This window comes from Pan paniscus, chromosome 11 (genome assembly GCF_029289425.2).
Source record: "Pan paniscus chromosome 11, NHGRI_mPanPan1-v2.0_pri, whole genome shotgun sequence".
NCBI lineage: Eukaryota > Metazoa > Chordata > Mammalia > Primates > Hominidae > Pan > Pan paniscus.
Genome location: NC_073260.2, coordinates 104829399 through 104856761, shown reverse-complemented (window position 1 = coordinate 104856761; position 27363 = coordinate 104829399). Strand labels below are relative to the sequence as shown.

The 27363-nt window shown below is 37.5% G+C and overlaps 1 protein-coding gene and 1 pseudogene across 3 annotated transcripts in view; one reads left to right on the top strand and one right to left on the bottom strand.

The window, feature by feature from the left end:
- The window catches only part of SLC24A2 (solute carrier family 24 member 2), a 276357-nt gene that overhangs the window by 182249 nt on the left and 66745 nt on the right, over nt 1-27363 (bottom strand). The gene's annotated exons all lie outside the window — the stretch shown is intronic.
- LOC129393103 (uncharacterized protein C11orf98-like) lies at nt 4874-14749 on the top strand (annotated as a pseudogene).

The following is a 27363-nucleotide window of genomic DNA, read 5'->3' as shown; positions in this document are numbered from 1 at the left end:
GAGCATCTGCAGAATTTAAACTAGGAGGCTTGGACTCAGGGATACCAAACACAGCCAAGGGCAAGCATGGCATACAGAGTGAAAATGGAGGAACTGTGCAAATTGCTGTACTAGGCCCCTCATCAAGTTGATTTCCCTGTTTTTTTCTTTTTCCTCCGGCAAAGATGGGAGCTGGGGAGAAGCAAATGAACCCAGAGAGAAGGCCGTTGGGGATTTAAATTTGGGGCAAATAAAAAGGCCGGCCAGCCATATATTTATCCTAGAGCAGCAGTTCTAACTGGAATGGGGCGGGGGTGGGCTTCCCCAGGGGATAGAGACATTTTTGATTTCCATAACTGGAGGGGCATGGTGCTACTGGCATCTAGTGGGTAGAGGCTAGGGAAGCTGCTAAACATCCTATAATGCACAGAGCAACAAAACAGCCCTCACAACAATGAATTAACCAGCCCCAAATGTCAGGAGTGCCACTGTTAAGAAACCCTGTAATAGAGTGAAGCCCACAGTTCACACCTGTCCCACGCCTCCATTACTCACACAGGACTTCCAAAGGCTCTTTTGGGCTTTACCCTTAAATACGATTGGCTTGCCTTTTACCAGACACTTGAGGAAAGCTCTCACAATGAAAGTCAAGACAAAAACCCACAAACATCAACCAAACAACTGAATAAGAAAAAAAGTATTGGAGAAAACAGAAACCATTAAAAATCTTAAGAAGAAAAACTGTAATTGATACAACCCACTCTGAAATACAATTTGGCAATATCTAGCAAACTTGAAGCTAAACCCACCTGAAACCCAGCAATTCTGCTTGTAGGGATTTGTCTCAGAGAAATTCTTGTACATGTCACTAGGAGACATGCACAGATTATTCATAGCAGCATTGCTTGTTAGTAGCAAAAAAACAAAAAACAAAAAACCTAGAAAAAATCTAATCATTCACCGAAAGAGAATGGATAGATTGATTATAGACTATTCATATAATTGAATGCCAAAATCACTTAAAATGAATGACTTAGAGCTAAGTATCTCAATACAGATATACTTCATAAATATAATGTTGACTTAAGGAAAGCAAATTACAGGGGACCACATTCATTAAGATACTATACAAAGTTAACAAGCTTTGAATAAATACATGCAACAACTTTACTATATCTACTTTAAGGCAGGGGTCCCCAGCCCCTGGGCTGTGGACCAGTACCAGTCTGTGGCCTGTTAAGAACCAGGCTGCACAGCAGGAGGTGGGCAACGGGTGAGTGAGCATTACTGCCTGAGCTTTGTCTCCTGTCAGATCAGTGGTGGCATTAGAATCTCACAGGAGCAGGAACCCTATTGTGAACTGCGCATGTGAGGGATCTAGGTTGTGTATTCCTTATGAGAATCTAATGCCTGATGATCTGAGGTGGAACAGTTTCATAGCAAAACCATCCTCCCCACACCCCTAAGCCCCAACCTCTCTCTGTGGAAAAACTGTCTTCCACGAAACTGGTCCCTGGTGCCAAAAAGGTTGGGACCATTGCTTTAAGGATTCATACTCGTCTACCAAATCTATAAGGCAATACATTTTAGCTATCCTCAAGATGGGAAAAACAGGGAAATCAACTTGATGAGGGGCCTAGTACAGCCATTTGCACAGCTCCTCCATTTTCACTCTGTACGCCATGCTTGTCCTTGGCTGTGTTTGGTATCCCTGAGTCTGGGAGGTTGGCAGGAAGGAAAGTAACTGGGATGTGTATTCAGAGAACTTTGAGTATGTGATGTTTTATTTCTTAAGCTGCATTTTGGGTCTACTGGTGTTTGCTATATTATTCTATATCTTTTGTATGTTTTAAATTACATTAAATAAAACCTATTTTTAATATCATCAGAAAGATAAAAGAAAATATTTCATCCAGGAAAAAGTAATGTCTCATTCATGAAGCAGGAATTTATTTCCACAAACACAGTAGTTCTAAGAAAATCTAATGTGTAGTAAAGCTATTACATGCTTTAAAATATAAAATTAAAATGTATAGGCTTTCTTTAAAACATTTGTAATTTAATTTCAAATATATAATTTAAATTTAACCGTAATGGCATCATTTTAGAATTGAGCTTTTCTTTTCTAATAACAAGGTATATAAGGTAACTTTGTCATGTACCTGGTTTGAAAATGTTATAATAGATCCCAATACGTCACATGCCATGTCGAGCTATTTTCTTTTAAGTGTTCTTAATACTAAGCATTGGGGTAAATTTTTAATTGCTAAAAAGTGTAACTGATTATATTTGAAATATTTAGCAGTTATGATCCACAATAACAATTCTAGGAAATTAAAAAAATAACATGTTAGTCAATGTTTTAATTAATATATTAAGAACCTACACAAGTGATTGCATCAGTGGCTATTGAAATTGAAATAACGACTTCTGAAATTATTTTAAAAATATCTTTTTCTAAGAACATATGGACACATGGTGGGGAACAACACACACTGGGGCCTGCCGGGGGTGCAGCGGGAGGGAGAGCATCAGGAAGAATAGCTAGTGGATGCTGGACTTAATATTCAGGGGATGGGTTGATCTGTGCAGCAAATCACCATGGCACAAGCTTACCTACGAAACAAACCTGCACATTCGGCATATGTACCCCAGAATTTAAAATAAAAGTTGAAGAGAAAAAAATCTTTTCCTTGGCACTATTTTGTTCTAACCAGAGAACTAATTTAGGAATTGAGAAAAGCATAAAAAGTATCTGTTCTTTTTAATTGCATAAATAAGTGATACAAAAAAAGTTCTGAGTGAGTTCTATAAGTAAATATTTTAATTTCCTTACACTGGCTTAGCTAAAATTATCATTTTGTCATTTTAGAAATATTGTATTATTATACCAAGTAGTGAAACATTTAAAAATATACATTTAGCAGGTTAAAATAATCATGTTCATCTTTTAAAGAAAAAGATCCTCAAAGAAGACACAATTCATACTTTCCATTTTTCATTGACATCATTAAGTACTCATTTAAATTAGTTTTGGAAACTGAAATAACTTTACATTTTTTTGATATGGTGGCAAAGTTCACCTGAAAAAACAATTTCTAATTTAATCATTCCTTCATACATGGTATGTTCCCTCTAAAAGTGACAACTCTATACTTCTAATATATGTAAATATATATTAAGATCATGGCCAATAACAAAACAAAACAAAAATGAACAAAAATGTTTTAATATGGAAACATTTTTATGAAATTAAATTTCCCTGGCTAGTTATTGAAATTTATCTTATTTAAATGATTTAAGTTTATTCTAGCAAGTGCTTCTAAGGTGGAGATGCTAATATAGGTTGAGCATCCCTAATCTGAAAACCCAAAATCTGAAATGCTTCACACCTGACCTCATGTGACAGTTCTCAGTCAAATTGCAGCGAAAACTTTGTTTTATACAAAAAATTAACAAAAATATTGTATAAAATCACCTTCAGACTATGTGTATATGAAACATAAATAAACTTGATGTTGAGACTTGGGGTCTAATCCCCAAGACCTATCATTATATATGTATATGTAGATATTTCAAAGTCCAAACAAAAAAATCTGCAATCCAAAACACTTCTGGTTCCAAGCATTTTGGATAAGGGACAGTCAATCTGTATAGCTGTGTCTACAAAAATAAAATGGTAACCAAGAAGACCTCTAAAATTAGATTTGTAAAATCTCCTTCAGCTCTAATATTTCATTTACTCATCCCTTCATCTTTAATGACTTCAGTCATTCATTTGTTGACTCCTTTTAGAGACTTCCTTTGTGCCATGCAGTGTGCACTCTGGGGATATAAAGAGAAACAAAAGAAATTTGCTTTAGCTATAGTACATCAGTATGAAAGGTGGGAAGGGATCACAAATCCAAATATCAAATACACACAGAATTCACTCTCTGTATTGCAGAAGGAAAGGAATCCTGCCTAGGTGACATGGACCCACCCATAGAGACCTTTTGTATGGGAATTGTACCACTGCTCTAGCACTTTGCTCACAAAGTATGGCATATCACACTTCCATTCCTTTATAGTGGAAGACATGGAGGCACAGAGAGGTGAGAGAACTTGTCGAAAGTCACAGAGCAAGTTAGAAGGCCAAAATCAGAATATACGGTCTATTGTAATATTTTCAACAAATGTATTGAGAACTTCGCAAGTGTCTGGCTTAGAACCAGGAATGGGGACTACAAAGATGAATAAGATGGAATTCCTGCCTAGAGGTGCTTATGTTCTGGTGCTGGCAGTTCCCAGACTCGGGGGTTCTGGCAATTACTGTAACAGCTGACAGCCGATTGTCTTGGTATCTACTGCTGGGTCTCTGAGTACTGTGTTAGCATATGAACAAACGTGGAACTGCATGGGGACAAGAACGGCTGGCAAAGTAAACATGGGGAAACATATTCAGTGTGGCTGTAATCTGTAAAATGCAAATTCAAAGAATTTGTTTCTACCTATCCATCTTGCAAAAGTCTTAAAAACACTCAAAATGGAGAAATTGGCCCTCTCATCCACTGCTGTTGGAAATAAAAATTTTGTGTTTAGATACCAAAGTTGCAGCATTATGTACAAGCTTATAACCAGGAACAATTATGTTCAACAGTAAGTGAATAATGTTTCACTAAATTACGGTTACATTCATGCAATATTATGATACATGAGGCAGTTTCTTAACATTACTTAATGACCTAGGAAAATATTCATCATCCAATGTTAATTAGAAAACCAGCATATTAAACTATATATGACATGCATTTTCTAAAAATACTTTTCTAAAAATACAGTATGGATGCATATCTGTATCATAAACACTGGAAAGAAATGTATCAAATTAATACTTGTGATTATTTCTGGGGGATGGTATTACAGATGATTTTTATTTTTCTCCTTTGTATGTTTTCCAAATTTTCTGCAAGGAGATTCCATTATTTAATAATTTAGAAAAAATAAAAGTAAGTCTTAAATTTTTTTTTCTGACTAGATGATTCTCTGAAATAAACTAACTGCTCCTGACTGGTTTCAGGACACCAATGACTCAGCCCCTTCTGGTTAGGACACACGGGTGCACTAGAGAGGTCCTGAGACCTGAGCTCCATGACCCAGATTTGTTTTGCTGCTTACTGGCTGTGTCTTTCTGGGCAAAAGAGTCCCGAGCCTCTGTAATTGTATTTGTAAAATGTGGCAATTGATGTCTGCCTCACAGATGAAGTTTAAAGACAGTATAAGAAAAATGCTTTGAAAAGTACTATATAAATACAAGCTATGTCTCACCTGAGACATAGATAAGACAGAGTACACACTCAAATCCCAAATGACCAACTTCTTGGTTTTATGACATCACTTAAATGACAGAACCTCTTTGAGCCTTAGCCTCACAATTTGTCAAGTAGAGATATTACTGGCTTCTTCAGAAGGTGGATGTGAACTAAACACCTTTTGCAGGACTCAGTAAATGTTAGCTTTCTTCCTTTCTTAGGCTTTGTCTTTCCCCACTCCACTCTTACTCTGAAACAAGGATTTAAAAAAATGCTCTGGCATCAGCACTTTCTATTCTAATTTTAAAGCATATTATTTACTTTGATTTTTTTGATATGTTAAAAATGTATGGATTCTTTTTCCTTTCTCCACCCTTTTACGGTTTGGACAAATAGCAAACACAAAGTAAGCAGAACTTGGGAAAATCAATGTGAGGACTGTGGACAAATTTTATGGGGTCATTTGAGCCTGAAGTTTTCCTCAGAAAGCTCTGAAACTCTAAGCACTTTCCTTTAGGGCAGGCAGAGTAGGAAGGGTAAGAACGTCCTTGCTTTGGTAGGCTGAAATTATTTCAGCAATTAGATCTCCCTAGATTCTGGATTTATCTAAATATACCTGTGACATTCTGTAAATGTGCAGAACTCAGAATTTCTCAGGCCTGGTTTCTGTAGTGTCAACTGACAACCACATGCCTTAAAATTTTGTTTCCTTTAATTAACCTTCTCCATTTTCAAATCAATTTTCTCACTTCCTCATGGTGTTACTGCTATTCTAAGGAATGCAGACCTAAGGGATCAACATTTCAAGACTCCAAAGGTTCGTATGCCAAGCCTGGAACTTCGTACACAAATAGATATCCAAGAATACTCGCTGTTCATTCTGTACACCCAAACTTAAAAATTCAAGAGCTAAGATTAAAGTATCAGAGGATTGAGTCCTAATTTACTATTTGAAATCTGGTCTACCTTGTATAAGAATCTTTTCTTGTGGGAATGTTGAAGATTTTTGAGAAAGAGAACAACCCACTGAAGGTCCTCCCTGTTTAGGGAAGATTAACCTGTTAGGTGCTAGTAGATTGATTGAAGGGGATGATCTGCATGTACCATGACTATGAAGACAGATTAAAAAGGAAGAGGCAGATAAAAGACATATTGTAGCGGAATCCGCTAGTGCCCAGTCCATTTTTCCAGAGTCTTAGCACTTCACTGTGTTCTGGCTGATTTCTAACTGCCAGCGTCTACCCACCTTTAGTTGAGTGCTAAGGAATTCATACCCCCATGCCAAGCAGCATTCAGTCAATGACCGGTAGGAGTTGATACATAAACAGTCCAGCTACCCTGCACTTTGGGTGGAAGAACTCTGAGCTGTGTTGTATTAGTTTCCTACTGTTGCTGTAAAAAAATTACCAAAAACTAAAGAGGCCTAAGGAAACATGAATTTATTACTGAACAGTTCTGGAGGCCGTAAGTTTGAAATAGATCTTATTGGGCTAAAATAAAGATGCAGGTTTGAAGATAGTACACTATTGCTTTGAAGGATGCTGACCAATCTTCTGGTACAAGTAGACCCAAGCTGTGGCCAGCTTATTCTTTGAAGGAGCCTTCTTGAACTCCTCTTCTCTTTATAATCAAAACCAAGACAGGAGAATGTGCTGGTGAAAATTCCTCCACACTATGCTGAAATCAATCATATCAGGCCTCATCTTAATCCCACTTAATTTAACTTAATCCTGCCATTTGATTTAATCCATCTAATTTAATCCCACTTTGGCACAATCCGAATCTAGAATACTTGAGTCAAATCATCTAATACTCCAAGACTAGCAGTAGCCTACCCTGGATGGAAAACGATAACAAAGTTACAAGGTACATAGAGTCAGAATCTCTTGTTTTTCATTCTGGCTATAAAAAAACCACATGATCTTAGACTAATCACTTAATCTCTCTCTGACCGATTTCATTTCTTCATGTAAAGACAGAATTAATAAAACTCCTTTTTTGAGAGATTTCAGAGTTAAATGGAAAACTGTGAACTTGCTTTGAGTTCTAATACAATAGCACTAATCATGATGATTTGAAGGACAGTAAACCTTTTGTTTTTCCCATGAATGCAGGTTTTAGTCAAATGCCAGCATTCTCTGTACACTTGGTGCTCCTAAAATGTTTATTGTTTTTCATAATGAAGAATAATGTCTTATGCAAAGCAATCTATTCACAAACCTTCTCCCAGTTGGAACTGATATATGTTGAGCCATCTCAGTTATTCTGATAAAGCCCCTCACTACATTTGTATCTAACTTCATCACAAACAAATTATCTCGATACACTTTGGGGTTCTGCAAGATTTAACAACAGATGGTGACTTGTCGCATAACAGAAAACTTGACTTTTTGCTCTATTTTAAATTACATTTGAGTATTTTTTATTGAGAATCTATTAAATCTAGGGCTCCCAGAACTAGTCTTCCAGTAGCTTACATAATAATAGCTACAATAACAACTGATGTCTGCATCTTGCATTATAGTTGGCAGTGGCTTCCTATAGTTAGATGTTGCCCAAACTTCAGTCATTTTTATAACATCAGCATGATATTTTGCCATATTTTCTTAATTTACGTGGTACTAACTACCAAGTGTTTTATCTTGAGTTACCTTTTAATATTTAAATGTTTATTTAAAAAGTGAACTTCATATCACTACCATACCTAGAAAACAAATATTGCTTGCCATAAATAGAAAATAAATAAATTCATTGATTTAGCCATTCCATAAAGTATACATATAGCAAAACATCATGTTGTGCACCATAAATATATACATTTATATTTGCAAATAAAAAATAATAATTTTTAAAAAGAAAGTAAATAAATGCAATGCAATGAAAACAAAACAATATTGTTCAGTTCCTGCCTATACTGTTGTTGGGTAAAAGTTCCTGAGCTTGAGATACATTCTTTTGTGTTTGTGTGTGTAAGTGTGTGTACTAGAGAGAAAAAGAGAGAGAGATACTCGCATATCTTATATCAAATGTAGAGACAAGCTCTACATTGAGACTTTTGGTGAATTATTTACATTTTTGGAAATGACATGATGGATTAGAATCTTAGTAAGCAGTGCAGATACTGTATCCATTTTACAGATGATAAAGCTAGGGCTCAGAGAGATTACATGACTTATTCCTTCAATACTCAGTAAATGGCAGAGCTGGGCTTCAAACACGAGCCCTTTCATTACAAATCCTGTGCTTTCTCTATTGCACTCAAACCTTCTTGGAGTGAGAGGGGTTGCAGAGGGCTTAGATGAAGCACACTGAAGATCCATTTCCTCTGTCATTTACAATCCAGTCAAGGAGATGAGAGGGACCAAAGTCATATATTTAAGTTGTATCAAGAGAAAGTAGAAAAGTATGTTTTGAGATAATTGGCCCAAAGAATAATGGTGAAAATATTTAGCAAGTGAGCCCACTGTAAGTTGGACTATTAGGGAAGACTTTCTGGAAGAAGCAAGATTAAAACTCTTGTGTTGAAGGGTGGATAAAATTAGATGAATTGAAGATAGAGGTGAAACCATTTCAAGTGATAACAGTGCTTTGATCAGAATAATAAAAAATATCAAAGCTCTGTCTTGGTTCACTGCAGATAGGGGAAAATGCACATATATGACAGGAAGTACTATGGCTACATTTTATAGTCTTATGTGCTATGAAGTATGTAATCATAGCACATAAGAATGAATCAATATTTTGTAATCCTTAAAAATAAATTATTTCCCTCAAAATATGTATGATTCAGCAAACTATCTATAGGACTTTTTCTCCTAAGGAAATAATGATGGATATATGCTAATATTTGTAAGAATGTGTCTCATCCTAGCAGGGCAATTGGAAATAACTCCAGTGTTTGATCATATGGGGCTTAGTTACATAAAATTAACTGCATCAATACTGGGGACCCTGTGCAATCTCCAAAAAAGATTTCAACCTTTGCTACTAAAATGTAGTCTGTGGACTAATATTTTCACCTATACCTGGAACTTGTTAAGATTCAGTTTCTGATGCAGTAGGTCTGGGGGAGCGCCTGAGATTTTGCATTTCCAACAAGTTCTCCAGTGATTCGCACATGCATTAACATTTGAGAAGCAGAGGCGCATGATTAATGACATGGAAAGATATTTGCAATTAAATGAAATAGGCTGATTTCATAATTAGTTCCATATGATACTATATTGGTAAATTTTAAAAAATATGCATACATTCACACATAAGAGAAGGAAATAGGGAAAGAGAGAGAGTGTGTGTGTGTGTATGTGCACGACAGACAGATGGGAAGAATATATATTAAAATACCAACAGTGGTGGAATTACTGGAAATTATTAAAATTTTTTTCCTGTGTTTGTGTATTTGCATCTATTATGAACATGCCTCTTCCAAAATATAAATAATAAAACTATATTTTCAATTCCTTTTCTGTTTTCAGAATTTTACTGAGTTCTTTCTGGAAAAATAAACAGGAACCAAGAGGCTGAACTGGAAGAAAACAACTCACAGGGATTTAATCAATGTAACAAGAAACTGTCAGAAGAGAGAAAGACTTAAAAGATAAGAATTTTCCACTAAGTGTGAAGGAGGTCTGTGCAACCTTCATGTCCCTAGTGCTCTTGGAATTTATTTTAAAAACCAAACTTTTTTTTTTTTTTTTTTTAAAGTAAGGCTATAAAGCTCCAGGAGCATAGACACTTTCAAAACTGCCAACTGGGAAAGTACTTTCAGGATGAAACAGATTGGTTTCCCTTAACAAGTATTTCTAGTGGTATTACTCTGAGTTCTGGTTGGGAATATTCCAGCAATGTCACTTAGAAGTTGAAAGAGGACCCAGCTGCTTTGTCAGAATGATTCTTTGCCTGCCTTCTCCCTTGGAAAATTTACCTTAATCTTTATTCATTTCTGTGACTTGTCCCCATTTGGGTGATCCCTTTGTTCTCAGCATATGATGGTAAGAAAAGGATTCAGATTCCAGCTTCACTATTTCTTTGCTGCTGGGATATTTAGGCAATGGAAGTAAGTTAAGATGATTAAATGACATAATGCAAATAATGATTAAATGACATAATGCAAATAAGACATTTATTATAAAGGAAATACTTAAAAAGTTGACTGATTGGGAACTGGCATTGTGGCGTGACTATGAGGATTCTCTGGGGAAAGATTAACTGGTCCCAAACAGAACTGAAGAAGAAGCTGTTCAACCACCTGTGGGTATTGAACTGGGAGTGGCATCTGAGGCACTGGGTGGTTGGGGCTGTGATAGACCAGGGGCTGATCATGCAGCACCACCTCAAGAAGTGGGCATCCAGTGCATGTACCAACATTACTCTGTCCAGGAAGAAGCACAGAAAACTTCTCCAGCAGATCCAGCTTGCCCAGAAAGAGAAGGCAGCCATGGAAGTGGAAGCCCCCCAAAACTAGCCAGGACTAGTGAGCCACAGCACAGAAGGCAAAAGAGGACAAAAGCCCCCTACGATGTAGAAATGAAGGACCTTTGAACATCTTTATTTCTGCCTTCATTTCGTTATGTACACAGTAATCATTCAGGAGCAGGTTGTTCAGTTTCCATGTAGTTGAGCGGTTTTAAGTGAGTTTCTTAATCCTGAGTTCTAGTTTGATTGCCCTGTGGTCTGAGAGACAGTTTGTTATAATTTCTGCTCTTTTACATTTGCTGAGGAGAGCTTTACTTCCAACTATGTGGTCAATTTTGGAATAGGTGTGGTGTGGTACTGAAAAAAATGTATATTCTGTTGATTTGGGGTGGAGAGTTCTGTAGATGTCTATTAGGTCAGCTTGGTGCAGAGCTGAGTTCAATTCCTGGGTATCCTTGTTAACTTTCTGTCTCGTTGATCTGTCTAATGTTGACAATGGGGTGTTAAAGTCTCCCATTATTATTGTATGGGAGTCCAAGTCTCTTTGTAGGACACTAAGGACTTGCTTTCTGAATCTGGGTGCTCCTGTATTGGGTGCATATATATTTAGGATAGTTAGCTCTTCTTGTTGAATTGATCCCTTTACCATTCTGTAATGGCCTTCTGTCTCTTTTGATCTTTGTTGGTTTAAAGTCTGTTTTATCAGAGACTAGGATTGCAAACCCTGCCTTTTTTTGTTTTCCATTTGCTTGGTACATCTTCCTCCATCCCTTTATTTTGAGCCTATGTGTGTCTCTGCATGTGAGATGGGTTTCCTGAATACAGCACACTGATGGGTCTTGACTCTTTATCCAATTTGCCAAGGAGAACAAAGACACAACATACCAGAACCTCTGGGACACATTCAAAGCAGTGTGTAGAGGGAAATTTATAGCACTAAATGCCCACAGGAGAAAGCAGGACAGATCCAAAATTGACACCCTAACATCACAATTAAAAGAACTAGAAAAGCAAGAGCAAACACATTCAAAAGCTAGCGGAAGGCAAGAAATAACTAAAATCAGAGCAGAACTGAAGGAAATAGAGACACAAAAAATCCTTCAAAAAATTAATGAATCCAGGAGCTGCTTTTTTGAAAGGATCAACAAAATTGATAGACTGCTAGCAAGACTAATAAAGAAGAAAAGAGAGAAGAATCAAATAGACGCAATAAAAAATGACAAAGGGGATATCACCACCGATCCCACAGAAATACAAACTACCATCAGAGAATACTACAAACACCTCTCCGCAAATAAACTAGAAAATCTAGGAGAAACGGATAAATTCCTCGACACATACACCCTCCCAAGACTAAACCAGGAAGAAGTTGAATCTCTGAATAGACCAATAACAGGCTCTGAAATTGTGGCAATAATCAATAGCTTACGAACCAAAAAAAGTCCAGGACCAGATGGATTCACAGCCGAATTCGACCAGAGGTACAAGGAGGAGCTGGTACCATTCCTTCTGAAACTATTCCAATCAATAGAAAAAGAGGGAATCCTCCCTAATTCATTTTATGAGGCCAGCATCATCCTGATACCAAAGCCTGGCAGAGACACAACCAAAAAAGAGAATTTTAGAAAAGTATCCTTGACGAACATTGATGCAAAAATCCTCAATAAAATACTGGCAAACCAAATCCAGCAGCACATCAAAAAGCTTATCCACCATGATCAAGTGGGCTTCATCCCTGGGATGCAAGACTGCTTCAACATACGAAAATCAATAAATGTAATCCAGCATATAAACAGAACCAAAGACAAAAACCACATGATTATCTCAATAGATGCAGAAAAGGCCTTTGACAAAATTCAACAACCTTCATGCTTAAAACTCTCAATAAATTAGGTATTGATGGGATGTATCTCAAAATAATAAGAGCTATCTATGACAAACCCACAGCCAATATCACACTGAATGGGCAAAAACTGGAAGCATTCCCTTTGAAAACTGGCACAAGACAGGGATGCCCTCTCGCACCACTCCTATTCAACATGCTGTTGAAAGTTCTGGCCAGGGTAATTAGGCAGGAGAAGGAAATAAAGGGTATTCAATTAGGAAAAGAGGAAGTCAAATTATCCCTGTTTGCAGATGACATGATTGTGTATCTATAAAACCCCATCGTCTCAGCCCTAAATCTCCTTAAGCTGATAAGCAAATTCAGCAAAGTCACAGGATACAAAATTGATGTGCAAAAATCACAAGCATTCTTATATACCAATAACAGACAAACAAAGAGCCAAATCATGAGTGAACTCCCATTCACAATTGCTTCAAAGAGAATAAAATACCTAGGAATCCAACTTATAGGGGACGTGAAGGACCTCTTCAAGGAGAAATACAAACCACTGCTCAATGAAATAAAAGAGGATACAAACAAATGGAAGAACATTCCATGCTCATGGGTAGGAAGAATCAATATCGTGAAAATGGCCATACTGCCCAAGGTAATTTATAGATTCAATGCCATCCCCATCAAGCTACCAATGACTTTCTTCACAGAATTGGAAAAAACTACTTTAAAGTTCATATGGAACCAAAAAAAGAGCCCACATCACCAAGTCAACCCCAAGTCAAAAGAACAAAGCCAGAGGCATCACGCTACCTGACTTCAAACTATACTGCAACGCTACAGTAACCAAAACAGCATGGTACTGGTACCAAAACAGAGATATAGATTAATGGAACAGAACAGAGCCCTTAGAAATAATGCTGCATATCTACAACCATCTGATTTTTGACAAACCTGACAAAAACAAGCAATGGGGAAAGGATTCCCTATTTAATAAATGGTGCTGGGAAAACTGGCTAGCCATATGGAGAAAGCTGAAACTGGATCCCTTCCTTACATCTTATACAAAAATTAATTAAAGATGGATAAAAGACTTACATGTTAGACCTAAAACCATAAAAACCCTAGAAGAAAACCTAGGCAATACCATTCAGGACATAGGCATGGGCAAGGACTGCATGTCTAAAACACCAAAAGCAATGGCAACAAAAGCCAAAATTGACAAATGGGATCTCATTAAACTAAAGAGCTTCTGCACAGCAAAAGAAACTACCATCAGAGTGAATGGCAACCTACAAAATGGGAGAAAATTTTCGCAACCTACTCATCTGACAAAGGGCTAATATCCAGAATCTACAATGAACTCAAACAAATTTACAAGAAAAAAACAAACAACCCATCAAAAAGGGGGCTAAGGATATGAACAGACACTTCTCAAAAGAAGACATTTACGCAGGCAAAAAACACATGAAAAAATGCTCATCATCACTGGCCATCAGAGAAATGCAAATCAAAATCACAATGAGATACCATCTCACACAAGTTAGAATGGCGATCATTAAAAAGTCAGGAAACAACAGGTGCTGGGAGGATGTGGAGAAATAGGAACACTTTTACACTGTTGGTGGGATTGTAAACTAGTTCAACTACTGTGGAAGTCAGTGTGGCGATTCCTGGGGGATCTAGAACTAGAAATACCATTTGACCCAGCCATCCCATTACTGGGTATATACCCAAAGGATTATAAATCATGCTGCTATAAAGACACATGCACATGTATGTTTATCGTGGCACTATTCACAATAGCAAAGACGTGGAACCAACCCAAATGTCCAACAACGATAGACTGGATTAAGAAAATGTGGCACATATACACCATGGAATACTATGGAGCCATAAAAAATGAAGAGTTCATGTCCTTTGTAGGGACATGGATGAAACTGGAAACCATCATTCTCAGCAAACTATTGCAAGGACAAAAAACCAAACACCACATGTTCTCACTCATAGGTGGGAATCGAACAATGAGAACACATGGACACAGGAAGGGGAACATCACACTCTGGGGACTGTTGTGGTGTCGGGGGAGGGGGGAGGGATAGCATTAGGAGATATACCTAATGTAAATGACGAGTTAATGGGTGCAGCACACCATCATGGCACATGTATACATATGTAACAAACCTGCACATTATGCACATGTACCCTAAAACTTAAAGTATAATAATAATAAAATAAAATAAAAAAAGAAATGAAGGACCTTGAAGATGAGAGCTAAACCTCTTCCTCTAGAAGATTCTCAACTGGATCCAGAAGGACTCAGTGGTTGTTTCAGAGGACTTTGGCAAAAGCAGTGCCCCTTTTCACTCACCAGATTTCCTCCTCCCTAATCCTCCTGTGGAAGGATGCCTTTGGGAGGGAAGAGGGTACAGAAGAAAGATTGGAGAGGGGCCTCTTTACAAGTCAACTCCATTTGTAATAAAGCTCTAGCACTCCGAAAAAAATTTTTTGACTGATTAATTCATCATTCAACAACTGTGTACCATGTGACCATCATCTGCCCCTATGGGTAGAGGATGCAAATTATCCCAGACATGTTTCCTTACCTCAAGATGCTTTCAGGTAAGGGGACATAACCAAGGAAAACACAATTACCCTGCAGTGTCACAAGTGCCATGACAAGGAGAGGGCCCGGTATCACAGGGGCAAATAAGAGGAGTACTAGCCCTATCAGGGGGGTGGTGGTGGTAAAGAAGTCTTCCTTACTGAAGTGACATCTACATTGAGATATGACGGACCAGTAGGTCTCGGCCAGGAATAGCTGAGAAGTTCCAGACAGTGGGAATAACACATTTACAGGTTCAAATATGAGAAAGAACACAAATGTTCAGGTGCTCAACAAACTAAAAGTGCTAGGATATGAGTCTGGGGAGGAAGGTGGGGCAGTAGAAAGAAGGAAAATGATATGAGGGATCTGTAGAGCCTGGTCATGAATGGGCCTTGTCAGCCATGCGGAGGAAGTTTCACTTCATCCAAAAGGCTGTGGGAAAGATCAGGGTCAAATGTGGTCTCATGGGGGTTTTAGGCAGATCGCTCTGGCCACAGGTCGAGAAAGACTAGAGACAAGCCAGGAGGACTGCAAATCAGCCAGCTAGGAGGGTGCTGCAGGAACACAGGGACAAATGATCCTACCCTCAAGCCAGTGAAATGGATGACTATACATGAAATGAGATTGGTGATTAACTGGAAGTTGGGAGATGATGGAACAGACTCAGAGAATGTACTTAATAAATGCCTATTTTCTTTTCTTCTCCATAGAGATCTATTGGCCACTTCAGGCCAAGGAAAGATTAACCCAGTAGTAGCAGAAAAAATATTTTCTAGAAGCAAAATAACTGTGTGCTTAGCAGTTCTGTAAGTAAGGTCTGGGAATTCTTGAGGGTCACTGCATTTCTATTTGAGGGGTCTCTGAGGTCAAAACTATTTTCATAACAATTCTAAGATGCTGTTTGCCTTTTTTGCTTTTCTTCTTTCACAAACATGCAGTGGATTCTTCCAGAGGCTACATGATGTGTGATAATGCAAGTGCTCTGACGGCTAAAGTTGTATGTGCTTGGATTTTCTTGAGCTTTGAATTTGTCCCAGTTTTAATTTCAAATATAGTAAATACAGAAAGATACAGTCCTCATAACAAAAGCTCTTTGGGGTCCTCAATAATTCTTAAGAGTGTAAAAGAAACCTGAAGCCACAAAATTTGACAACCTATGCCATAAACATTTAAAGAACATTTTAAAGGCATCCACCAAAAGCTTAAAAAAATTATGAGTGAGGATAAACTCTACTGATTGAGGAGCCTAATTCTTATCTTAGTTTTGTTGTCCTTTCAAATCTGAGCCATTGCTGGCTTAATATAAAGATAATGCCTAGGATTTCATTTCTAGAAGAACACATCCAACTAACGAAATCAAAGCACATGCCATACAATGCACTAAGTAGAAATATGAAATCCATGTCCGCAATTCTGAATATACTTTGTTCTTTAAACTTATTTTTAAAGTTGGAAAACAGAGTCACTGAGTAATACTCATATCTTAGAACAAAATCTCTGTTGTGTAGGCAGAAAAGCAAAATAGAAGCGATAGTGTGGGCAAGTGGAAAATAACACAGTGAGGAGAAATGATACAAACTAGACTCAGAACCAGAGCTCTAAATGCAAGTTGCCAACCCAAAAGGACTTCAGGATCCCCTATGAACCATTATTTCAAAAAACAAGGGCAGTTGACTAGCCAATCAAGCATAAATCTGGTAGTCATCCACACATCATTTGGAGAGGCCTGGAGACAATGGAGGATAGTTTTCTGTGCCCCTGAACAATACCAAAGTGGCTGCCCTTCCAAGATGTCAGTAGGTGTCTCAGCACAAAAAGTCTGGGGAAGGTCAGGATAAGAGCAATACAGAAAATGGCTCCAGAGACTGAGGTCAGTCAGTTCCACGTTTAGGACGAGGATTCCATATGGCTATTAGGAATGTGATGTGGCTAGTACACTGGAGGAACTGAATGCTTAATTTTATTTCATTTTCCCTAATATAAATTCAAAGAGCCATGAGTCTAGTAATGACCACACTCGAGAACTCTATTCCAGAACTTTAGTGAAATGATCTTTGCAACCTGTGGAGAGCCAACTATAAGATCTCCCATCACGGTGCAAGATGGGTTTGAATGTACTTTTCAGGTAAACACATATGTGAAATCCTTGTCTCCCACCAAAACCCATTCAGCTTCCTAGGACATCTGCCAGCAAAGCCAGCTAGTTCTCCTTGGGGAGTTTGGAATAGGATCTTAGTAAAGAGGGAAGCAGAGCAGACAAATGAGAGGCAGGAGTCTTGCCTGTTACCCTATGTGACCTGGCCCTGAGCTATCTTCCAAATTCTTTTCCTGATCTGTAGCTGCTTGTCACTGTGCTCCAGCGACACACACCCTCTAGTTCTTCCTAGAATATACCAAGCAAGTTCCCATCTCATGGCCTGTTGTGTTTATTTACTTTCTTCTTATCCTGGAATGCTCTTTCTCTGGATCACGGTTTCTTAACTTCAGTGCTAGTGACATTTTAAGCTGGATAATTCTTTGCTACAGGGACCTGCCCTCTGCAGCATAGGGTGTTTAGCAGCATCCTTGTTCTCTATCCACCAGATGCCAGTACCATACTTACCCCAGTTGTGACAATTAAAAACTTCTCCAGACACCAAATGTCCCTGGAGAGGCAAAGTCACCCTGGTTGAGAATCACTGCCCTAGATATCTGCATGATTCACTTTCTCACTTAATTTAGTTCTGTACTCAGATGTCACCTCCAGGGAATCTTTTTCAAAACCCTACACCTCTCTGTCCCCTTCCTCTGTTTTATTTTTCTTCCCAGTATTTATCACTAGCTAACATCATATCAGATACTTCTTTGTTTCTTGTTTCTTTGCCTGCTTTATTTACTGCTGTATCGTAGCACCTAGTATCTAGTTGATTGGTAGATACTTTATAAATATTTATTGAATGAATGAAGGAAGGAAGTACCTGTGCCATTTGTAAAGTCAAAAGAGAGACAGGAAGTTTGCATTCTGGGAGAATGGACACATGTCACAAGCAGAAAAGCTTTAAGTCAATTTAGCTATTAAAATCTGTATTGGTTGTTATATAACAATGATAAGGCTTTAGCACATTTTCTAATAATGGGCATACTTTTACTGACCTCTAAAATTATGCTTTGAACGCGAAAATAAATTATAATTTTAAATGTATTTGTCAACCACTTTTATGAATAGTATGCAATTTTGAGACCTAAAATTGCGGTCATTTCATATCATCAAGAATCTATGTTCTTACCTGATTTTAACATTGATGTCTATTTGCCTTTGAGCAAAAGACATTTTGATAATGAGAAGAAGTCCTGATGAAAGGCCTGCATTTTCCTTCATAGTTATAAATTGAAAATGTGTTTCCAAGAGGTTTTTATTAGCATTACTGCATGTAAGCCTATCAATTCAGTAACTCCAGCCCTAGGAAATTTAATCATGTGCTGAAGTTCTTACTTACTGGTAAGATTGAGATTTTTTTTCCCCCGATGATTTGTTATAATCTTTCTGAATTCCTCAAGAATACTAGATGAATTTATAAGATGCTGACTTTCTTCTGGAAGAACTGTAAATATTCAAAAGAAATTACAAGCACCAAGTAAATTGCACATTTTGGAGACTAAGCGAAGAATATCACCAAACTGTTGGTAGATGGTCAGAGTATTCTCCTACAACCTGGATCTAGCCAATTATTAAATGAAGTTCCATAATACCTCAGTTCCTAAAAATCTCCAGGGACTAAGAACTTCTGAATATATTAACTAGAATTATTAAAAGTTAAGTAAATCTACTTTCACATTTTCAAGGTTTTTACTGATGAAAGTCTTTCTACAACAACACACACTGCTATCCTTTTTAATAATAGAAAATCTGGAACTCTGCGTGTGTGTGTGACCTATGGCCACCCTTTTGTGAAGCTGTGCATATGCACAAACAAGGGTGGGTGCAAGTCTCAGAATTAGGACCCCAAAGGTGGCCCTACAAGTTGATTCCTCTTCCAGATGGGGTGCAGCACTCGCAGAACCATAAAGGCAGCATCCCAAGCCTGCCTTGTAAAAAAACTGACTGCTGAATCAAAAACCAAGAGCAGCCCTTCCCTTTCAGGGTTATCTTGATTCTTTAAAATAAAACAAAATAAAATAAATCACCATCTTTACTTCTGTTTCTAGAGTCTCGTCAACTTTTCAGTAGTCCTCTAAACCTTGTTTGTGATTTGTACAGTCAGCCATTTTGGCAACCCACATCACTTACCTTTTCCCTTCACTATTTGAATGGAGGAGAAGCATTCCTTATGAGTCATTTGAGTATTAAAAAATTTTTTTTGTGTATATCTATTTAAGATATACAACATGATGTTATGAAATACATATATAGAGTAAAATGGTCATTACAGTGAAACAAATTAAGATATCTATCATGTCACAGTTATCCATTTTTCCCCTCTGTGGCAAGAGCAGCTACAATCTACTCATTTAGCAAGTATCCTGAATACAGTATGCTATTATTAACTATAGTCTTTATGTTGTACATTAGATCTTTAGACATGTTTGCCCTACATATCTGCTACTTTGTAGAGTAGAGGATTAACAGTGGTTCTCAGGGGTGGGGTGGAGAGGAAGCAAATGGAGAGATGTAAGTCAAATGATACAAAGTAATCCAAGAATTTATGTGAGAAGAAGTGGGAAAAGTCTATTTCTAAGGTGCCTCAACCTTTCCCCCTAACTCCATCCTTACCACCACCACCACCAAACACTGTAATAATAATAATAATCAGGAAATTAACACTTCTAGACACCTGATGCCAGACTACATTGTTTTTGAAGTATTTCCCAATGTCAAGCTTTGAACAGAATTATAGATACCTACAAAATACATTCTCATGAACAAGTTTGAGTGTTTTGTATAGTATTTGCAAGGAATATCAGAGTCCTCTTGTATTTTCTTTTATAATATTTTGCTTTCTGAAAAATATCTCAGTTGATACATTGACAGGCAGAAAGATGATCAAAGATATTAACCCTGCCCCTTCAAGATTAGAGTCATAATTGCCTAGCTGGAGAGAGACCGAGTATCCTCAAGTAGGACTCAGGTTTGAAATAATATTTCCCTGAAGGTACAAAAAAATGATGGAACCCCTCGGGAAGTATTCCACATCCATCTGTGTATTAGCTTGTTCTTTGGAATCAACATTATGGCTCCTCAGATACCTCTGTGCTAAGGATTTTTTCTGAAAGTCGAAAGTTTTATTTTTCTACAAGACCACTCCCTGTAGGCACAGTCAACCTGTCCTCATTGTGTTTGAACCCAGGTACAGTCCACAAATAAGCTGGCAAATGTGACCAAGGCACACCATTACATGCTCCTCAGAGGGCTGGAGGGTACTTATAAATGCATTCTCTTGAAGAAAGAAGCAATTGGCAATTTTTATACAGCTGCATTATATGTTGATTATGTACAAAGCCTAAAACCAGGCAAAGTACCTAGCAGAAAATACCCATGCATTATTCAACTAATACAAATCTGTTGTTTTTCTAATTTGCTCTTCCAAACATGTCTTTTCAAGTTGTTTTGAGTTGCAGTTGTTTTGAAGTGGGGGAGAAGAAAAGTATTCTCTCTTTTCAGGGACAAAAACTCAAATAAAAGAGGTACCCCCATTCAGCTAATCATAGCAGCTTTAACAATATATGGGCAAAATATACAACTTACAAAATTAGAGGCTTTATGAAGAGCCTCCCTTTATAACCAAGTTATTTTAGAACAGAGAAAGATAAATAATCTACTTATCAGGCTAGGTTTTCCAGGCTTTCCCATTCCAAGTCACTCTATGTTTTCTTTCCTTCTTTTTCTATTTCTCCCTTTTGCCTTTCCTAATCCATATCGCAAGATACCATGTGCAACACGCTCACCCCTATTTAACTGCACCTGTTCACAGTATTCTACAGTCAAAAGCTCTACTTTTGCAGCAACTTTTTATTGATGAATGCATTTTATCCTGATTACATGACAATGATGATGGCTTATTCATTATTTCATTCAGCATACTTATTGTGGGCTTACTATGTGCCAGGAAATGTGTGGGTCCCAATGATAGATAGAACAGGGTTCCTAGCTTCATGGAGCTCCTATTCACTGGTTAACTACATGTATGAAGGCTTTCAGTAAATTTTGTTTGCAGTGACATTCTCCTGTGATCCCAGGGGAGATCTGATTTATCCTCACATCAAATATGACTCTCCTGAACAACACGGTGGTGTTCTTTTAGGGCTGATGTCTTATATTTGCCTTTAGGCCAATCATATCTTGAGAGACTGCTGAGACCTAGAATAGCTTTTTGATAAGCCCCTTTGCCTACCTCCCCTATCTGACCCTTTCTTTCTTACAGGCTCTTGGTGTTTACAGTTTATAGCCACTATCATCACCCCCATCCCCATAGTCTCTTTTCCTTTCCTATTCTTCTGTTGTTTGCCACATGTTTTCTGCTTTTTTTATCTTTCTTTTGTCTTGGCCATATCTGAATGCTTTCAGTCTGGTCCATCAATGGCACTACTATAATCTCTGAGTTTCCAGGTCTTCTTAGTTACTATTGTTATTTTTGTATGCTCAAAGGCTGGGTAAAATATTCTTTACAACACACATTCATTGGTTCCACCACTGCTCCTTTCTCCCCCATCAAACATAGTTCAGTGCTATTCCAGATGTTTGAAGCTGTTTGTGATCTGATATCTGAGTTCTGGATAATGAACTACTGCAGCTCGCTTTGCCAGAGACAGTGAGAGTTCTTCTCGACATATGAGGTGGACTCACAATATTTGATAGGATGTAGAGGCAGAATTAGAAGGTAACAGTTAATGACTAGCATCCTGGAAAACAGGCCAAAGGGCTCCAAGTTTTGCAGTGTATTTCTATGCAAACTTGAGCATATTGTGCTGGTTCACTGATTCTCAAGTTTTCAGAAAAGAAAATGGGAATGTTAGATCACCAAGAGAGATACACTAAGGTTCCACAGGAAGAAGATGCCTCACAAGTAGCCCAGTACACTCCAGTTTATTTTGAAATGGTGATGGAATAAAATGGTTAGGTAAGTTTAGTTCTTTGATTAACTGAGAATTACCATATGCACTATAGATGAATTTCTAATTTTTAAATAATCAGGATAAAATGCATTTATCAATAAAAAGTTGCTGCCAAAGTGGTTGCCTCAGAGGTCACTAAGAACATAACAACCAAAAAATCCTATTGATTTGTCTTTTTAAAAGAGTTATAGAAAAATGGAAGTCTATACAAAGCCATCTACATTCTAATGTTAAACTACTCAACAATAAAGTTACATAGCATCCTGTTCACTTGTTCTGGGCCTAATCTATTGCTTGAGATTCTAAATTTTGTAGCTGACTTTTAAATTGTTTTCTTAGTTGTTTTGTACACCTTCTCCTCTTTTTGCTATGACTAAAATCATCTGAAGCCTCTTGCAGTGATTATACTGGAGTAGGCTTTTCCATTAAAGGGTCATCAAATAATTAGTTCTTCAGTGACCCCACTAAATGAAAATTCCACTAAAAACTTTAGTTACAAGAAGAAAATCCTACATGTGTTAAGATCTAATCAGATTGGGATGTCTAAAGACAAAAATAATGGCTAGATGATTTAAAACTTTTTTTTTTTTTTTAAGACGGAGTCTCGCTCTGTCGCCCAGGCTGGAGTGCAGTGGCGCGATCTCAGCTCACTGCAACCTCCACCTCCCAGGTTCAAGCGATTCTCCTGCCTCAGCCTCCTGACTAGCTGGGATTACAGGCACATGCTGCCACACCCAGCTAATTTTTGTATTTTTAGTAGAGATGGGATTTCTCCCTGTTGGTAAGGCTGGTGTCGAACTGCTGACCTTGTGATCTGCCTGCCATGGCCTCCCAAAGTGCTGGGATTACAGGCTTAAGCTACCATGCCTGGCTGATTTAACACTTTTTTTTTTTTTTTTTTTTTTAGACAGGGTCTGGCTCTGTCACCAAGGCTGGAGTGCAGTGGTGCAATCTCAGCTCACTGTAACCTCTGCCTCCCAGGCTCCAGCCATTGTCCCACCTCAGCCTCCTGAGTAGCTGAGACTACAGGTGTGCACCACCATGCCTGGCTATTTTTTTTTTTTTTTGTAATTTTTGTAGAGACAGGGTTTCACCATGTTGCCCAGGCTGGTCTCGAAATCCTGAGCTCAAGCAATTGGCCCGCCTTGGCCTCACATAGTGTGGAGATTACAGGCATGAGCCACTGCGCCCAGCCAATTTAACACTCTTATAGCATCACATGTTACTTTGACTGACACCTGTGGTTCTTACTGGCAGCCAGGCTTATGGTCACTGCATCAGGGACACTGAATGACTAGACCTCGACATGAATCTCATACATGTTCAAATGCTTACATAAAGTTTCCTGTGGGAAGGCTTTCTTTTAGTTCATTGAAAGATGACCCATTTTCAGTCCTCTTCAACTTCTGGAACTTTAAAGTGTGGTGTCAACTTATTTCCCTCATGACTCTCTCTGAATTTATGCTGGTTTCTTGCCTTTTGAGATTTTAGAGCTGGTCTGTGAAAGTGGGACACATTTCCCTTGACACATTTCAAACTATTTGAGAAAGAAGAATCCATGTGCAATAAGCTGTCACACTGAATATTAGAAGAAAGCAGTCAAGTCCTTTGTAAAAGGAGTCTCAGTCACCTCTCTTCTACCTCTACTTCATATAATACCACAAATTGCAAGGCTCCTGAGGAATCTTCCTTCTGGTATAAACTGCTAAAACTTTATTGCTTGAAGAAGTTTTCTGGGGCATAGCTTGCTAGCCTGGTGCTCATAGTCACAAGACATTCTTTTCCTTGGTTACTAGCATTGAGCTTTGGGTAGGGGCATCTCATTATTCCTCCGGGGACTTATTACAACACTCTTGTCACCAAATTAGTAGATAAGAAAGTGTGGCTAAGATGTTAAAACCTTGAAGATAATTTGCTACCTGGTTGTAATTTCTTTAGCACTATTATTCTTGTTCTTGTCTGACCTGGACTACTCCACATCATGTTTTGCTTTATCTGAGTTCTTTACAACACTCTCAGAGAGGAGTTCTGCCTTTAACCATATTGCTTCCTAGACTTTTGTTGTACAGAGTGAGAGCTGAGGCTGAGAAATGAGAGGAACTGGACTGCTTGAGAGTTTGCACTTAAAACCTCCATTAACGATAGAGGAGAAAGGGCCCAGAAAGTTGAGATGCAGAGCAGAGAAAGAAAGAACTAGCCTGGGTTGCACTTAGGAATTTATGGAAAGTTTCATTTTTAAAATTAAGGTCAAATCTTGAGTACTTACAAGAATATCAGCAAGTTCACTGATGAAATAAAAGGAATTTCAAACTAGACAAACTTCATATAACTACCTAGATGTCTGAGAAGGTTTTTATCTCATGTTTTTATTTATCCTTTTGAATCATGCTCTCTTTGGGTTTCCATTAGTTGCACATAATAGAATTGATCACACCTAGAAACTGTGTTCATCAATGCACACACAAAATATATACATACATTGTTATGTGATTGCAAGCAAACCACAGTAGCTTTCATGGTCTCAGTCTTCAACTGAGGTAACTCTGAAGTCCTTCCAAATCCCACTGAAACTCTATGATATGATTCACATAATGAAATTTCTACAGAGGCTGGGAAGTGACATAAATGAATGAACTAGGCTGGAGATAAACCGGAAAGGCTATGTTGCTAGTACTATTAGGTTGGTGCACAAGTAATCGTGGTTTTCACCATTAAAAGTAAGTACCAACCTAATATGACCAAGAAATGTAGGTAACCCTTTCTTTGCTATATTGCCTTTATTCTATTAAAAATTTAAATTTGTAATTTATTATTATTTTTAATTTCAACGTGTACCTCCACTATCTAAAATAAAAGTTGAAAATATTACATCTTAAGAACTCCTGGGTGTGCCCCACAAAACCCAACCACACTGATCTGGGGCTTTGGGGACATCACTTTGACTTATTCTTAGAATCTACAATAGTTTACCAGACACTGTGAAAGAGCTGCAGAAGATGGTACACAAACTGTTCAACAATGGCGTGAAGAAGAAAGTGCTGAGACACCATGGTCTGAAAATTCAAGGTGGAATTTCACAGTGAACACACGGATTATGAGCCCTGAATGAATTCCTAACTGGTCCCTGAGCGTTGTTAAACTGTGGAACTGCTAGAAGAAAGCTGCAGCTGTCCATGGTGCTTATGAATTTTCCTCAATGCTGGAGTCTTGGAGTCTGTCGTATGGAAATACTTTACACTGAACATATTGTACATTAACAATTACAATGACAACCCCCCCCCAAAAAAAATCACCTTGATGTGGCTCAAGAGGATTCAATGTATTTCTGACTCATCTCAATAACAAACACTTAAATAGAAACTCATATTCTTGATTTTCTTTTTGTAGTTCTAAAACAATTTGTGTATCTGTGGAATGGTGTGTGTGTGTGTGTGTGTGTGTGTGTGTGTGTGTTGTATCTCTAAAAGCTTCTACCAGCATCACATATTTCCTTGATGTTAATATTTTCATGATTTGATTGTCTACATTCCCAAAGTATAGTGCTTGACACAAGTGACTGTTTAGGTACCAGCAATTCTGCTGTGGAGTGTGTACAGGAATATCAGTTTCTGATCCTTCTTCCCATAAGTTTAACTCCATGGTAACAATTATCCTTTATAAATTTAAGAAAAATCACTGTTGTTCAAAGTAATGGGATTTAAAATTCCTCAGAATAAACTAAAAAGAAAGAAAGAAGTTGAAAAATCACATCTAATCCCCAAAATTTCCAACTCTGAAAATCCCGCTTTAAAAATACAACTCACCTGGTTTATTTTAAAATGAAACATCAATTCTGTATACTCATAGAGACCCAGAGAAAAATGATTTCAGCTGGATTTCAGTTACAGTAACCCTTTCCATCATAAATATTCTAAAATGCTGACCCTCTGTTGATACTAGCTAGAGGAATTTTTGTGTGTATTTGAAATTACTTATTATTTTGGAGCTAGTGCTTTAATTTGACTGGTGCACCAACAACAAAAGAAGAGAAGACAGAAATATGTGTTCCAATATAACTAAACATTAAAGTCTTCTTTCCTTTTTCACAATGAAGTTTTAAAAGCTTTAACCATGAGATGATAAATCTGATAAAATCAGGGTAATTAATAAAGAAATTAAATAATAAATGAAAAGAAATCTTAAAAGCATTAAAATAGGAGGCTCTTTAAAGTGTCATTTAATCCCCATCATTTCAGGTGCTTTATGTGTCTTCATCACATCATTCCTATGACTTTCTAATGAAACAGTTCTACTGTCCTCCTAAATTAATCATTCCAACACGTAACAGCCTTCATTTTGAGAATAGTTTCATCCTATTTAATCTTTGCCATATAAACTTTATTTCCTTTTTGAGCCTTTATGTTTGTGTATTGATAAAGAAAACAGTCATTATTCTTCACATAACTGAAAAGTCACTAAATTAGTGAGGTTCATTGCTTTTTTTCAGATAAACAGATCTCATATTTTCAAACTCTCTTTGTCTGTCTTTTACTCTCCATCTTCTAATATAAGGTTATTTTGCATAATACTTTTCCAAATTCCTCATACCCCATTGGTTAGGCAATCCCTCCTGAGAGGGGAAAGCATCCTAGAGACTACCTGTCAGATGCTATTATAGTTTTTGTACATGTTACTTCCATGGTCTTGCTCAAATCCAAATGGAAATTAAAGAGAAGAGTATTTAAGTAGTTCTATGTATAGTGGGAAGTGGGTGCTAATAGATTTCCTTAGGTGAAAAAACCTGGATTTCAGAATGCTGAAACAGAGGAAATCAGATACCATCTTCAAGAGTGTTCTTTTGGAAAGTTTATGGGATTATCAATTCTCTTGAAGTAATAAAAATATAACTCTTCATAGCTGTTAACTGAGCTGAACTGAGAATGCTAGGTTCAACATATATTTTGGTATCACTTTAAAATAAAAATATTAAGACTTCCTATATAATAACAAATAAAAATCCTGTCTCCTTTGGCACTATTACATCTTTGACAGAAAAGCTGAAAATAGTTGATTAATATTTGGTTTGTAGTTCTGATGGTATACCTAAAAAGTGCAGGATAATTCAAGATAATCTTTAAAGGAATCATGGGGTATTTATCGAAAAG